General features: G+C 46.4%; 1 protein-coding gene and 1 long non-coding RNA gene across 8 annotated transcripts in view; one reads left to right on the top strand and one right to left on the bottom strand.

Moving 5' to 3' along the window:
- Nucleotides 1–14,476, top strand: part of ACAP3 (ArfGAP with coiled-coil, ankyrin repeat and PH domains 3) — a 150,584-nt gene that overhangs the window by 18,376 nt on the left and 117,732 nt on the right. The window lies entirely within an intron of this gene.
- Nucleotides 1,427–12,368, bottom strand: LOC308482832. Its single transcript, XR_013989441.1, has 3 exons — nucleotides 11,605–12,368; nucleotides 10,670–11,003; nucleotides 1,427–4,310 (listed from the first exon to the last, which is right to left on the bottom strand). It is a non-coding gene; the product is annotated as an uncharacterized lncRNA (long non-coding RNA).

A 14,476-nucleotide genomic window follows, 5' to 3' on the forward strand; every position in this document is an offset into this window, starting at 1 on the left:
GAAACTATTTTACACTGAATCAGACCATTGGTCCATCTAGCTTAGTATTGTTTACAGTGACTGGCAGGGGCTCTTCAGAATTTCAGGCCAGGGACACGTCTAGCTTGATCTGGAGGTGCTGGGTATCAAACCTGGGAGCTTCTCCACACCACTAAGATGTAGCCAGTCTCCATCCCTGCTGTGGGGCATTGCGAGATAGGTGGGTCCTGGAATCAGCCTCCGACTGCATGCCCACAGCCACAGGGCACACTGCAAAGGACCCCCCCAAAACCTGACGTGGGGCTTAGCTGGACAACCCTTGCAGAAAACCAGACCCACTTTGGGGCTGCTGAAGGCTCTCACGTAGGCACAGAATCCCATGCCAGATCGCAAGAAGGGAAAGGCAGGCCAAAAATGGAGAGAAGAACCCAAGCGTGAAACGGGAGGAGAAGCGGTTGATGCTCTGTGCTTGGAAGCTCCTCAGAGGGCCAGCGGCGCAGCCACACCCCAGACTGGAGACGAGAAGCATTTGGGAAGGAGCTCTAGAGATGCCCTCTGGGTTAGGCTTTGTTGTGATGACCCCTGAAACTTTCCCCCACATACCACAGTGCAGCCCACTCATAAAGCTTCCCTTGTTTCCAATTCCATGGGAAGGAGATGGGGCCGCAGCGCCTGGCGTACAACTCCCCCCATTCATTTCCTTTTCAAGCAGCATTGGTCCAGTTTCTAATTTTTCTTTCCTCATGATTGCCCTAAGAGTTTTGTCATCTGCCCAGGCCCGGGAGTTCACAAAGTCAGGCATGTCCTCGTAGGGCGGACCAGGACAGCCTGTTCTGTTTCCTATGCTGAATGCAAGCCTATGTGGGGTTGGATCTTTCAGACCCTGGAGTTTGAGGGCAGCAGTGATGCCATCTTCCTTCAAAACCCTTCTCAAAACTCCAGGAAGCCTTTGACACAACCCTCTCTTACATCTGTGCCGCATATGGCTTGGGCCCAGGCTATCTGAAGGACTGTATCTTCCCATGTGAATCTGCTTGATCTCTGAGATCTTTGGGGGAGTGTCTTCTCTTAGTCCCACCACCCTCGCAGGGACACTTTGTGTGGAGGCAGGAGAGGGCCTTCTCGGTGGTGGCTCCCAGACTTTGAAAGTCCCTTCCTAGAGAGGCTAGACTGGCTCCCTCCTTGTTGTCCTTCTGCCGGCAGGTGAAGACTGTTGTATTCAAACAGGCCTTTGGGAGCTGACTGCTTTTTATGGTAATGGCTTTTAAGAGCGTTGTGCTGTTTTTATTGTTTGTATTTTAACAGATTTCTTTTTATATTGTTTTGATTTTGTTAGAGTTTAATTACTTTTTAATGATTATCTTTGATAGAGTTTTAGCTTTTTATATTTTATCTGGGTTGTTTTAATTTGTGTAAGCTGCCTTGAGTCCTGGTCTGGCAAGAAAGCAACAGTAATAGTAGTAGTAGTAGTAATAATAATAATAATAATAATAATAATAATAATAATAATAATATATTGCTGGGGTGGGGACCCTCAGGCCTGGGACCTGAATGCGGCCCCCAGGCCTCTCATTCAGGCCCTTGAGACCCTCCCCCACTCCACAGCCCCTGGTTTAGACAACTCTCTTCTAGAAAGATGATTCTGCTCTGATCACTCCCAAGGTTGGTTCTCGCTGCAGTTAACCTCCTTGCCACTGTCTCTTTGTCCGCTGTCTCGGAGGGAGCTGCAACAATTCAGGCAGGTTGAAGATCCGTCATCGTAAGTGGCTTGCCTCGGCCTGCTAGCAGAAGGACAGTTTCGTCGTTAATTGAAGGTGGGATGAGAATAAGATGGAGCGAGGCAAATGGGGAGAGCTGACGGCTCTTCTGATGGTTACAAATGATCCACATGAATAGGCTTGCCAGCTCAGGGGAAATTGCTGTTGCCTGTGGCAACTGTGGAAGCTGAATTCCAATGGTATTGTGATTTATAGATGATATAAGCACAAGAACGTAAAGACTGGCTGCTGGATCAGGCCAATGGCCCATCTACTCTAGCCACCTGTTCTCACACTGGCCAACCAGATGGCAATGGGAAGCTCACAAGTGGGAACTGTGTGCAGCCACCTTATCTAGTACCCATTGCTAACTTTATCCTCTATGGATTCATCACATGCTGCTTTAAAGCCGTCCAAGGACAGTATAGTGGAGATGAACTCTCTCTTGCATCAGGCCCATCTAGCTCAGCATCTTGTTCTCACAGTGGCCAGCCAGATGTTCATAGAAAGCCCAGAAGCAGGAGTGCAACGACGCTTTCTCCATTTCTGATTCCCAGCATTTCCAGAGAAGATTGCCCATCTGAAATATTGGAGAGCTGCTGCTGGTCAGGTCAAATTTGGATTTCAAGACCGATACTGATAAGGATCTGGCACGTGGAGGGGGGGGAAGGCCCCCTGCCCCTTCTATAGGGGAAGGGCCATTGCTTACATGCAGAATGCCCCAGGTCCAATCGCTGGCATCTCCAAGGAGGGCTGGGAGAGACTCCTTGCCTGAAAACCTGAAGCGCCCCTGTCAGTCAGTAGGGACAGCACTGAGCTAAATCGACTAATGGTCTGACTTGGTGTAAGGCATCTTCCTATGTTCCTGTTTGACTGGGAAACAGGAGGCAGGCCTTGATAGGCCTTTGGCCAGATCCAACAGGGCTCTTCTGCATAGCTGTCAACCTTCCCTTTTTTGCGGGAAATTCCCTTATTCCAGCACCGTTTCCTGCTGCTATCCTGGATTGTTAGATATCCCGTAGACTGTCCCCGGGACAGGTGAGGCTGCTAATCCCTTATTTTCAAATCTGAAAGTTGACAGCTATGTTCTTCTGTGGTATTTACATGGGTCTGATCTTGTTCAGCTGTTTGTGTGAGGCACTCTGCTTACCCTTGGACCTCTCTTCCTGTTATACATAAGGTTACCAGCTGGAACTGAACAAAAGCTTACGCTTTTGTCACTGGTCATTGTGACCCTGGGTGGATACTTCCTGGATGATTCCGACAAGGGAATTCCTTTGCTGTCCAGCCCACATGAAAGAGGTAGACAAACCAGCTAGCCAGGCAGAAGGGATTGCTTAAACCAACACTTTTGTGCCACTGGGACATAGGAAGCTGTCTTATCCTCAGTTAGGCCATTTGTCCATCTAGCTCAATACAGTGGTACCTCGGGTTAAGTACTTAATTCGTTCCGGAGGTCCGTTCTTAACCTGAAACTGTTCTTAACCTGAAGCACCACTTTAGCTAACGAACGGGGCCTGCTACTGCGCCGCCGGAGCATGATTTCTGTTCTCATCCTGAAGCAAAGTTCTTAACCCGAGGTAATATTTCTGGGTTAGTGGAGTCTGTAACCTGAAGCGTATGTAACCTGAAGTGTATGCAATCCGAGGTACCACTGTATAGTGTACACTGACTCTCCAGAGAGACATCATCATTATTATTATTGTTGTTGTTGTTGTTGTTATTATAATTATTATTATTCGTATACCACCCTGTACCCATATATCTCAGGGCGGTTCACAGCATAAAATCACAATATAAAAAACACAGAATACATAATAAAAACAAAAACAACCCAATAATCCCCACTCCCACAACAGCTTTTAAAAGGGCATCAGGTGTCAATCAGCCAAAGGCCTGATTAAAGGCCTCTTCCGGCTCTTCAGACAAGGAGTCTTCCCAGCAACACCTGGAGATTGAACCTTGGGACCTTTTACATGCAAGGCAGATACTCTTATCAGGATCAGTCTCATGGGCCCAAATTTGACAGGCGGGCGTAGCCACCCACCTGTTAATCACCCTTGGTCGTTAATGATATAGTGTAATCATTAGAGGGGCATCTCCCTGCCCACCTGTGGGAATCTCTGCTGAGGGAAAAATGAGAAAGAAGGTTTTTCTGGATCAACCAGCACTTCCTTTTCTTTGATTTAAGAAAGATGCGTATCAGCCGATGCCTGTCACCAAAGCTGTGTAGGAGTTCCTAGGACTGGCTCAACGGGATATGGCTCCAGGTCAGAGGTGAGGTGTGAGTGATCCAGTGTTGCCTTTCTGGTTTTCAGCCTGAGGGCCACGTTCCCTTCTAAGAAACCTTCTGAGGGCCGCATGCCAGGGATAGGCAAATAATGTAGCTTTTTGGCAGGCGGTAGCCTGCAACAGAATGGAAATGGGGTTGCATGTGATGGATACATAGCAGAGCGGAAAACAATGCCTTCTTGCACTCATGAGCTTTTGATCCCCGAATTAAACCATTTGGATTGTTAAAGGTCAGGAATGATGGGAGTTGTAGTCCACAACACCTGGAGGACACTACATTAGCTGAAATAAAATAACGTCATGAAAACATGAAAGCAAGCATCCATAATTAAAATGATTTTATGACTTTGAGAGAATCAGTCTGGATGATGCCCTGAGTCCCTTCCAGTTCTTGGGATCCTGTATCTGTGTGGCAGAATGTATGAGAGCCAGCTTGCCCAACAAGTTCCTTTGTCTAACTAGTGGCTTTGGCTGTTGTGGAGAAGCTAGATCTTTTAGGGGTGTTAATGCTGTGAGCCCCTCCTTCTTATTCCAAGGAAACTGTACCTGGGCAAGTACCTGGAGCCCCTGGATCCTCTCACCCCTTGGAGATCAGAGGGACATTAACAATATGCAATAAATCAAACAATACAGCAGTTCAAACAGGAGACTTGGGTCATGTCATCATGGGAACAAATCTCTGTCTAAAACCTTGTGCATCTTCAAATGCCAATGGCATGCCAATGAAGATAGGGCCTCTCATGGTTCAGCGGGGAGTGGAGAAGCAAGTTGGATGGCCAGCAGGGTTGCTGCAACTGCACTGAGCCGGGGAGTTGACTAGATGGCCCCCGTGGTCTTTTCTGAGATAGGCTGTCCCTCTCTTGCGATCCCTTTCCCATCTCTCCAGTGCTTGTCAGCTGGATTCCACCTCACAGAAGCACCGTCCACACAATTTGGCCACTGTGGTTCAGGCAATTTTGACAGATCTTGGCAGCTCTTGAAAGGAAATCTGTTCTCCTAGGCCTGGCTCGAGATCAGCTTCAGCAATCCAGACCTTTGTATTCAAAGCCAGGAAGCTGACTGTGGAGCGTCTTAAATGATAGCTTTGGAGGGCCAACTCAGAAACACTTGAAGAAAGATGAGCCAAAAAGATAGGCGGTTTAGATCCCACCCCAGTGAAGGCTTTTGAGCCATTCTCCCATCTTGTTTTTGCTTAGTGAGTCACATAAGAAGAGCCCTCCAAGTTTATGCCAATGGTCCATCTAGACTACCAGATGCCTGTGGGAAGCCCACAAGCATAACCTGGGTGCCACAGCAACTCTCCCCTCCTGTGGTTTTCCAGCAACTGGTATAAAGAGGCATACTGCTGCCCACTGTGGAGGCAGAACACTCTTCAGGTGAGAAAGGAACTGAGAGGGGCTTACAACAATAATAAGATGGCCCCTGTCCTCTCGGGCTTACAATCTAAAAGACACAACACAAAAGGAAAAAGGATTGGGAAGGGAGGAGGAAATGCCACTCCTCCCAATTTAGGCACTAGAATTTCATTCAGCTGCTCCTTCTTCAGCCACTGGATTGGGCCACGTTGACCTCTATCTCCTCCTCCCTCCCAGCCCCTTTTCCTTTTGTGTTGTGTCTCTGAGATTGTGAAACTGAAGTTGAGGGCTGCCTCCTGATCTTTGTAAGCCTCTCTGGGAACCATTTTTTGGCCAAATAGCAGCATAAAAATGCCAATAATAATGAGGATGATAATCTAACCTTTTGCTATGACGTACTTCCTGGTTTATCCTTAGGTCCAAACACAGACGTATTCTTGGCATCAGGCATGCAAAGCTTTTTCAGCTTTTTCATCCCTCTAAAATGGAGATGCAATTTGTAGGGTCGACCTACAAATTGGATTAGAGCAGCCTGTTGGCATTTAATTGCCCTCTTCCTGAATCCCATGGATGAGCACCCTCCACCCTGCACAATTTACTCCTCTTTTAACACGACCATTTCTTGAATTTCCCAGAATATAAATCTAATTAGATTACAGGAGGTGGGGAGGTCTCCTGGGAGGAGAAGGGCAGTTCACTGGCTTCTGGGCCATCTGTCAAGAGGGGAGGGTTGCTTGCCATCCTCATTCGGGAGTTTTCTAAGCTGCCCCCCCGAACTCTTTTTTGCTGTTAACCCCGCAATAGCCAGGCCAGAGAGCATTTTCTGTTCCTCCCTGCAAAATAATGCACACAAACTACATTGTATAAATCCTGCTTTCTTTTGTTTTCTCGGACAGTCGTACCTTGGATCTCGAACGCCTTGTGAGTCGAATGTTTTGGCTCCCGAATGCTGCAAACCCGGAAGTAAGTGTTCCGGGTGAGTGTTCCGGTTTGCAAACATTCTTTGGAACCTGAACGTCCGACGCGGCTTGCACGGCTTCCGATTGGCTGCAGGAGCTTCATGCAGCCAATCGGAAGCCGCACCTTGGTTTCTGAATGTTTTGGAAGTCGAACGGACTTCCAGAACGGATTCCGTTTGTCTTCCGAGGCACCACTGTATAATCATTCCAAGAATCCCACAGTGAACCTGCATGTCTGAATCCAGTCCCTGGAGACCTGCCAGAGCTCTGCATTTTGTACAACCAGTGTGACTTGCAACAGAATGTTGTAGCATGTAGTAGTCCTGCTTATGGTCCCAGCGAGCCCGCCAAACCCCTTTTCAAGACACTCCATTCCGTTGCCCAGTTTTCTGGTCATTCCCCCTACCAACCGCCAGACAGCACCCTGCGATGGACTGAGCATTCTCACTCTGTTCCTACTTCCCACAAATGATTTTGTACTTCTGCAAATCCATAGTGCCCAACTGTCCCGTTTTTACTGGGACATTACAGAATTACAGAACCCATTCTGGCTTCTGATTCCATCCTGGGATGTCCCAGGATTTCAGACAAGGAGGACCAAAAGAGTGCAGAACCCAAATAAGCTCATTAGCAGGACTAACGTAAAAGTAGCGTTTAAACAGATTATTATGGGAAACTAAAGAATAACTTAAAGATGGAGTAATGTGGAAACTGCAGTATGAAAATTAAAATTTAAAAAACCACAAAAAGTAGGGGGAGGGAAGTTGAATATATGTGTACAGTGGTACCTCGCTTCTTGAACGAAATCTGTTCCAGAAGCCTGTTTGGCTTCTGAAATGTTCAAAAACCAAGGCGCGGCTTCCCATTGGTTGCAAGAGCTTCTTGCACTCAGCGGAAGCCACGTCGCACGTTCTGGTTCCAAAAAACATTTGAAAACGGAAGCATTTACTTCTGGGTTTTCAGTGTTGGGAACCGAAACATATGACAATGGGGGTGTTCGGGAACCGAGGTTCCACTGTATTAGAAATGTATGTGATTTGTGTTTTTCTTATTTGCATGTTTGTAAAAATTTTTTTTTTAAAAAACCGAAAAATAAAATTTATAAAACAAACTAACTAAAAAGAGTGCAGAACCAAAATACATGTGAGGAGGGCTGCAGTGTTAAACGTCAGGAAGTTGCAGCCCTTCTTGTGTGGGTGAATGATGTGATCTAGCAAATGGCGATAGCAGTGGGATGGGGTGGGTTTGTAAGCTGGCAAGCAGCGGTGGGATGGTGGGAGAGGAATGCTGAGGTCTGACAAGTGGTGGTGGTGGTAGGATGGGGGATGTGAGCTGACAAGCAGCGGCAGTGGGACAGGGGTGGGAAATATTCTGATTTGTTTGGGAGAAATGCTGGAGCGTTCACAAACCTTGAGCCCTCACCGTGTAGTTGGGGGTGCTGTTTTGGTTTTGGGGGAAGGACCGTAGCTCAGTGCTAGAGCATGTGCTTTGCATGCAAAGAAAGTTCACAGGTTCAATACCTGACATCTACAGATAGGACTGGCAATGTCTCCTGGAGAGCAGCTACCAGCCAGTGTTGGCAGTGTTTCGCTCGTCAAACCAATGCTTCGACTTGGTGTAAAGTAGATTCCTATAAATTTGTGAAAGGACCGTAGCTCCATGCTAAGATGGTCTGCTTTGCATGCAAAAGGTCTCAGGTTCAACTGATATTTCCAGGTAGGGCTGGGAAAGAGTCCTGCCTGAGATCCTGGAGAGCTGCTGCTAGTCAGTGTAGACAGTACTGAGCAAGATGGACCAAGGGTCTGATTCGGCATAAGGCAGCTTCCTTATGTCTTAATGGAAGGGCTGTTGCTCAGTAGTAGAGCATCTGCTTTGCATGCAGAAGATCCCAGGTTCAATCCTGGGTATCTTTAGGTAGGGCTGGGATTTAACCCCTGCCTGAAATCCTGGAAAGCTACTGCCAGTCAGTGTTGACAGTACTGAACTAGATGAAGCAATGCTCTGACTTAGTATAAGGCAGCTTCCTATCTTCTTGGTGAAGGATACGCTCTCAGAGAACTGAGTTTGCTGTTATACTGGATTTTAAAAGTCTTTGGCTTTTTGCCTCCTAGGCATTTTTGTCCTTTGTTCGGATCATCCCAAGGGCTTTGCTAGGTACCTAAGGGCTACGGCCACAGGTTCATGGCACAAATCTGCATAAAATGTATTTATGTTAATTTGTGTGTGTCTAGATCCCCCTGGGAAATTAAGATGATGTGTGGCTGGGATCTCACCTGGACAGCTGTCTCCCCATAAATATCTCTTGAATAAATCTCTGTCATTGGAGGACCAAGTGGCCTCTGTGACTAGGGGTGTCTTATATACAGTGGTGCCTCGCAAGACGAAATTAATTCGTTCCGCGAGTTTTTTTGTCTAGCGAATTTTTCGTCTTGCAAAGCACGAAATCCCATAGGAATGCATTGAAATTCAATTAGTGCGTTCCTATGGTCAAAAAAAGTCCAAACAAAGCCAAATTTGGTACAACAAGAGTTTATTAAGTGCTCTTTAAAGTCACACATGCTGTAAAGAGAATTTCAAAAATTGAAGGAACAATAAATTCAAAAATTGAAGGAACAATAAAAATCATAAAAATTCAGAAAAAAAACCAGATTCCAGATTCTTGCAAACCCCTCCTGAACTGTTCCCCCAGCCACCCACCACACAGAAATTCAAACCCAGAGTGGCCCAATGGTCACAGAAAATCATAAAAATTCAGGAAAAAACACACACAAGCTTCCAGATTCTTGCAAACCCCTCCTCAACTGTTCCCCCAGCCACCCACCACACAGAAATTCAAATCCAGGATTTTTTAAAAAAAACAGCAGAGTGGCCCAATGGTCACAGAAAATCATAAAAATTCAGAAAAAAACACACACAAGCTTCCAGATTCTTGCAAACCCCTCCCCAACACCAAGTCCTTGAATTCCAAACACCCCAACCCAAAATCCAAAAACCCCCAAAAAAGTTTTAAAAGTTTAACTTACCAAATGGCTGCAAAAGAAGTTTTGGAAAAGCTTCAAAAATCACCAAAGTCTTCAAAAACCTCAAAAAAGGCTACCACACCGCGTGTTATGAGTTGCTCCTCGAAGTCAAGTCGCAACTGCACCTCTTCAAGCAATGCACCCTGGGTATTAACGGTGTTAAGAAAAAGGAAACAAACTTGCAAGACGTTTTCGTCTTGCGAAGCAAGCCCATAGGGAAATTCGTCTTGCGAAGCAGCTCAAAAACGCAAAACCCTTTCGTCTAGCGAGTTTTTCGTCTTGCGAGGCATTCGTCTTGCGGGGCACCACTGTACCAGCTCCACGAAGTATGTCAGCTGTGGCTAAATCTGAATCAGGAGAGCTTGGCCACTGAAGTCCACATATTGGTAGCTGTGCCCATATGCTGTTGGTGGACAGTGTCTGATGTAAAAGCTATCTTCCAGTAGAGCCTATTTCTGTTGGGGATCGGCAAATCTGTTTTGCTTTTTCTGTTTCCCATTTTTCCAGCCTTTTAAGCTCAATTCTCCTCTTCTTTACTCTGGCTTTTTGACACTTCAGATGTTTTAGAACCCACCTTATTTCTGTGACTGTAAGTTGTTTTAAGATGTTTTTAACATTGTGGTTTAATTGTTGTAACATGACCTGGGACCTTAGGTTGAAGAGTGGGTAATACTGTTGCAACTTCAGCAATATTGTTCTTGTTGTTGTTGGGCGGATAATGTTGTTGTTGTTGTTCTACATTGCTTTACGGATTAATTATCTTTTTAAGTCATTTTGAAAACTCACCAGCGTTTTAGTGCAAATTTCTACTTATATATATATATATATATTTTAAATGATATTTATTAAAGCTTCAAAAGATACAAAAAATACAGAATACAGAAAGAAAAAGAATAAAGTTTTTTAAAATATAACCAAAAAAGTAAAAAATAAAAAGAAACATACCAAATAAGACAGTTAAAAATACATTAATTTTCCATAACCTATCTTCCCTACACTTATTTCCCCGGACCTCCTCATACCTCCGTTTTTTGTATTCCAGTTCAATTTGTTAGTTCAGCAAATCCTTACCATTAAGCTTTTACCCAATTGCAAACCTTTTTTCATATCTCTTAAAGCATTACAGCTAAAAACCTCTTAGTTTCTACTTATATACACATTCGTGTGCAGGTCTGCCTTATACACACATTTTTCGCAAAGTGGTTTTCCATGATAGTATGGATTTTTGAATGCAGCTATTACTAATACAGACATTTTTATGCGCACTCCCCCCTCCCCCCCAATATATGCCTTTCTGTACAAATTACCTGGCTGGAGAACTGCTTTGCCATGTCGGCTTTCAAAAGGTGGTTGCGTTTCAGCACAGGTGTTGTTACTGGAAGCAGCAGTTACGTGGGTTTGTCATTCAATATGAGATGAGCTGAATGCCTTCCTCACCCCCAGCTTCTGCCCATGGAAACCGAGGGACGCCGAGGTGCTGCCATCTTGTCCTTCGCCTCAGGCGGCAAAACATCTTGAGCTGGACCTGCTCCCCTACGCATTTCTAACCGCAACCGCTTTTAAAGCAGTGTTTCTCCTTTCATTTTAAAGGCAGGCTCACTTCTGGTTCTGGAGGCACAACAACCTATTAGGCTAAGCAACCTATAAAAATAAACAAATAAGTAAAAGTTCAGTGAGTGGGCTGAAATGTCAGCTCCCTACACCTTTCTCATTGTGCTTTAAATCACCCGCCACAATGTGGCTTTTCTTCACACACTGTCTCCTGACTAGTTCAGGCACACTTTTTACCTCAGCTTATTATGACTTTCCACCTCACCCACCTCAAATCCGCCAAACCAGGGGCGACAGGCAGCAAGGGAGGGAAACAAGAGTTCACAACTTCAGCGGAAACGGGGCCCTCTCGTTCAGGCTTCATCTAATATGGCCCTCATGTTTGCATTTGCGGTTTCTGGTTATGAATCAGAGCAGGGTAGAGGAAGCCGGGAGAGAGAAAGAGGGGAAAAGAAAGAGGAGAGAGGGAGTCAGACCTCAGGCTAACTATATCCCCCCTTGGAGAGCTTTTTGAGTGAAAGAGGCTTGTTTTTTCTGGCAAAAGGCGGAGACCTTCTCAGACGGCGTCCCATTGCTATTCAGGATTTACTCAAAGAGAGCTCTGGCAGAACAAGTGGTTCTGGGGGCTTCCCTCTCCCCCTTTCCGATGACCTTTCCCCCCATATTCTTTAGCGAGAAGGAACAAAAATACCTGGGTGTCTGACAGAGAGATTCGTTTATATGGCACATGTGCAATAATGGCAATCTGAAGAGGAGGCAGCCCATGTTCAAAGATGGCCGCGCTTGTGTCAAGAAACATGGTGGCTGTTTTGAGAACCAGGCCTAAACCAAAATTCCTGGCTGAGATCAGGAGTGATGAGGTTGGAAGTTGCCAGTTCCCAATTCCACCTCAGTCGCAAGCTCCAAAATGGGATGTAGTGGTTAGCGTGTCAAGCTAGGACTGAGAAAGCCCAGGTTCAAATTCCCGCTGCAGATGACTTTGCCAGTCACACTCTCTCAGCCTAACCAACCTCGCAGGGATGTTGTGAAGGTGAGGGGCACCTGTGCTACCTTGAGTTCCTTGGACAAAAAGCAGGCTATAAATGCATTTAATTAATGCCCTTCTGCCTCAGCACCTCCCGTTTGTGTTGTGGGGGGATAACAATATTGGCTTGCTATCCTTGCAGGGCTGTTGGAAGCTTCAGTTTGCTAATGGATGTGATGGCATGCATATCATCTGATACACAGAGAGGAAAACACAATTGTATTTCTCTCTGTTCTTGCATCAAGTAGTTCTTTCTATTTACACCCACAGACCGTGTCTGCACCATATATCTGAAGTACTAGTAAACAACTTAAAAAAGCCAAGGCTTCCACTGAAGAATCCTGGGAACTGTAGTTTTTTAAGGGTCATTAGGAGCACCCTATTCCCCACACAGAGCAACAATCCCTAGAGTTCCATGGGAAGAGAGATTGGTTTGCTAAACCACTCTGGGAATTGTAGCTTTGTGACAGCAATAGGTGGTCTCCTAACAACTCCTAGGCACCCTTAACAAACTATAGTTCCCAATATACTTTGGTGGTGGGGAAAACTACCACTGTTAAAGTGCTATAACAGTGCTTTAAATGGAAGGTGCAGATGTGACCGTAAACCTCTCAGGAAATTACTGATGGGATAAGATGCCATCTTTTCAGCCTTGCGTGTGTGTGTGTGTGTTGCTGTGGCATAAATTTGGAGAAATTGGATTATTTGGATTATTGAGGGATTAGCCAATCAAAGTGATAAGAGACTATCTCGCTGCTTCTGACAATGCGATCCTGCCAGCAGGCGGGAGAACAGAGAGCTGGGTTTCCGCCAAGCCTTTGTTGGAGAATCCGTGAGAGGAATTAATAGTCTTCAGACTAAGGGCAGCGAACGAGCGCTGGAATCTGTTCTGCCATTCACAAAGGAAAATGAGAGGCTGCTATATGCCAAGCCACATCCTTGAGCTATCTAGTTTAGTATTGTCTACACCAGGGATAGCCGGTGTGGTGCACGTTCAGGTCTGATGTTTGGCCTTTCTGGCAGGGGCTGATGGGAGTTGGTCTGGAGAAGCGTCATATTGTTGTCTACCTTTGGTCTACACTGACTGGCATAGGCTCTCTAGAGGTTTCAGACAGAACATTCCCAGCCCTACCTGGAGATGCCAGAAATTGAACCTGGGACCTTCTGCATGCAAAGCCACTGAGCTCTACACCCAGGACGCTTGCCTTATACTGAGCCAGACCCACTGGTCCACCAAGCTCAATATAGTCAACACTGACTGGCAGAAGCTCCCTTGAGTGTCAGGAGCGAACAGGACAGCAGGGAGGCTGGCACGGTGCAAATGCATAGACAGAGCCACTCAGGTGTTCCTGCCAGTGCATTTGCACTGCGGCACACCAACCTCCCCACTGGGTCATCAATGCTCCTCCCTTTGCCAGGATGCACTCAACTGCCAGGAGGTCAGGTGAGTGCTGCTGCTGCCCCACCACCTGCTTTTGCTAGACTCAGCCACTCTGTTCAGCTCCCTGAACTGTTTCCACTCCTGCTGCTTCTCTTTCAGAACGGCAAATTTGAGAAATGTTCCCTGAGCCTGCTTTTCCCCCTTCTCCCTCCCTACCCCGTTTTCCTTGTGTGTCGTGTTCTTTTACAACGCTTGAGAAGAGGGACTGCCATAGTCCGCCACACCAAACTCGGCCCCTTCCCCTACTGCTTCTAGGGGTGCATATGGCCAGTTTGCCATCTCCTCTGCAGATTCAGGAGCCACAAGGCTTGGTGAGATAGTCCAATGTGCGGAAATATTGCACAGTGGGGGGGTTTGTTGGAGGCCCGTTGCAGAAAACACAGCTGTCAGTGTTGAAGCTTGACAATTGAGTTCCTGTAGCAGAGGCCAGACGAGAAAGGGAGAATATTATCTGCTGCTGGGCCTTGAAAATGCTCCAGTGTTCATCGGAAACAAAGGGAAAAAGTCATTAGCATCCAATTCTCTCTCTCTCTCGTCTTCTTTTTAAAAATAAAAAATATATAGTCAAGAGGGATGAGTAGCTATCAGTTGCAAAATACATGCTCTGTGCAGATTGTTGGGCTTGTCTGTAGTCAATTGTTGTGGACTTGACGGGGAAAACAAGCGACGGAGTGTGTAGCTTTATGATGTCCATGGCTGGTGCCCATCTCTGCCAAGTAGAAACACCTGCAAGATGGAGCTGGGATGGCTGGATTGGGAAGGGTTAAAGCGCTTCCGCCAGCATCTTCCCTGGCTTTCACGCTTCCGAGTCCCCCGGCAGACAGTGCCAGCTGCCAGCTCAGTTTATGAATGAGGCCGGAGCGCAGTTACACAGAGTTGCAAAAAAAGAAGGAAGTTGAAATGAAAGACTCTGTCATTGCAGCTGTCGAAATCAATGGCAGGGCTCCCTCCCTCCCCCCTCCCCACCGTCCCTGCGTCCAGCCTGCTGCGAAAATAAAAAGGATGCAGGATCCAGGCCAGGAAAGAACTGGCAGAAATGTTTGCCACCGAAGCGAATGCCAGCTACAAATAGCCTCGGATGAGAGACGGAAAGGGCAA

This window comes from Podarcis pityusensis, assembly GCF_964106645.2.
Source record: "Podarcis pityusensis genome assembly, chromosome: 8".
NCBI lineage: Eukaryota > Metazoa > Chordata > Lepidosauria > Squamata > Lacertidae > Podarcis > Podarcis pityusensis.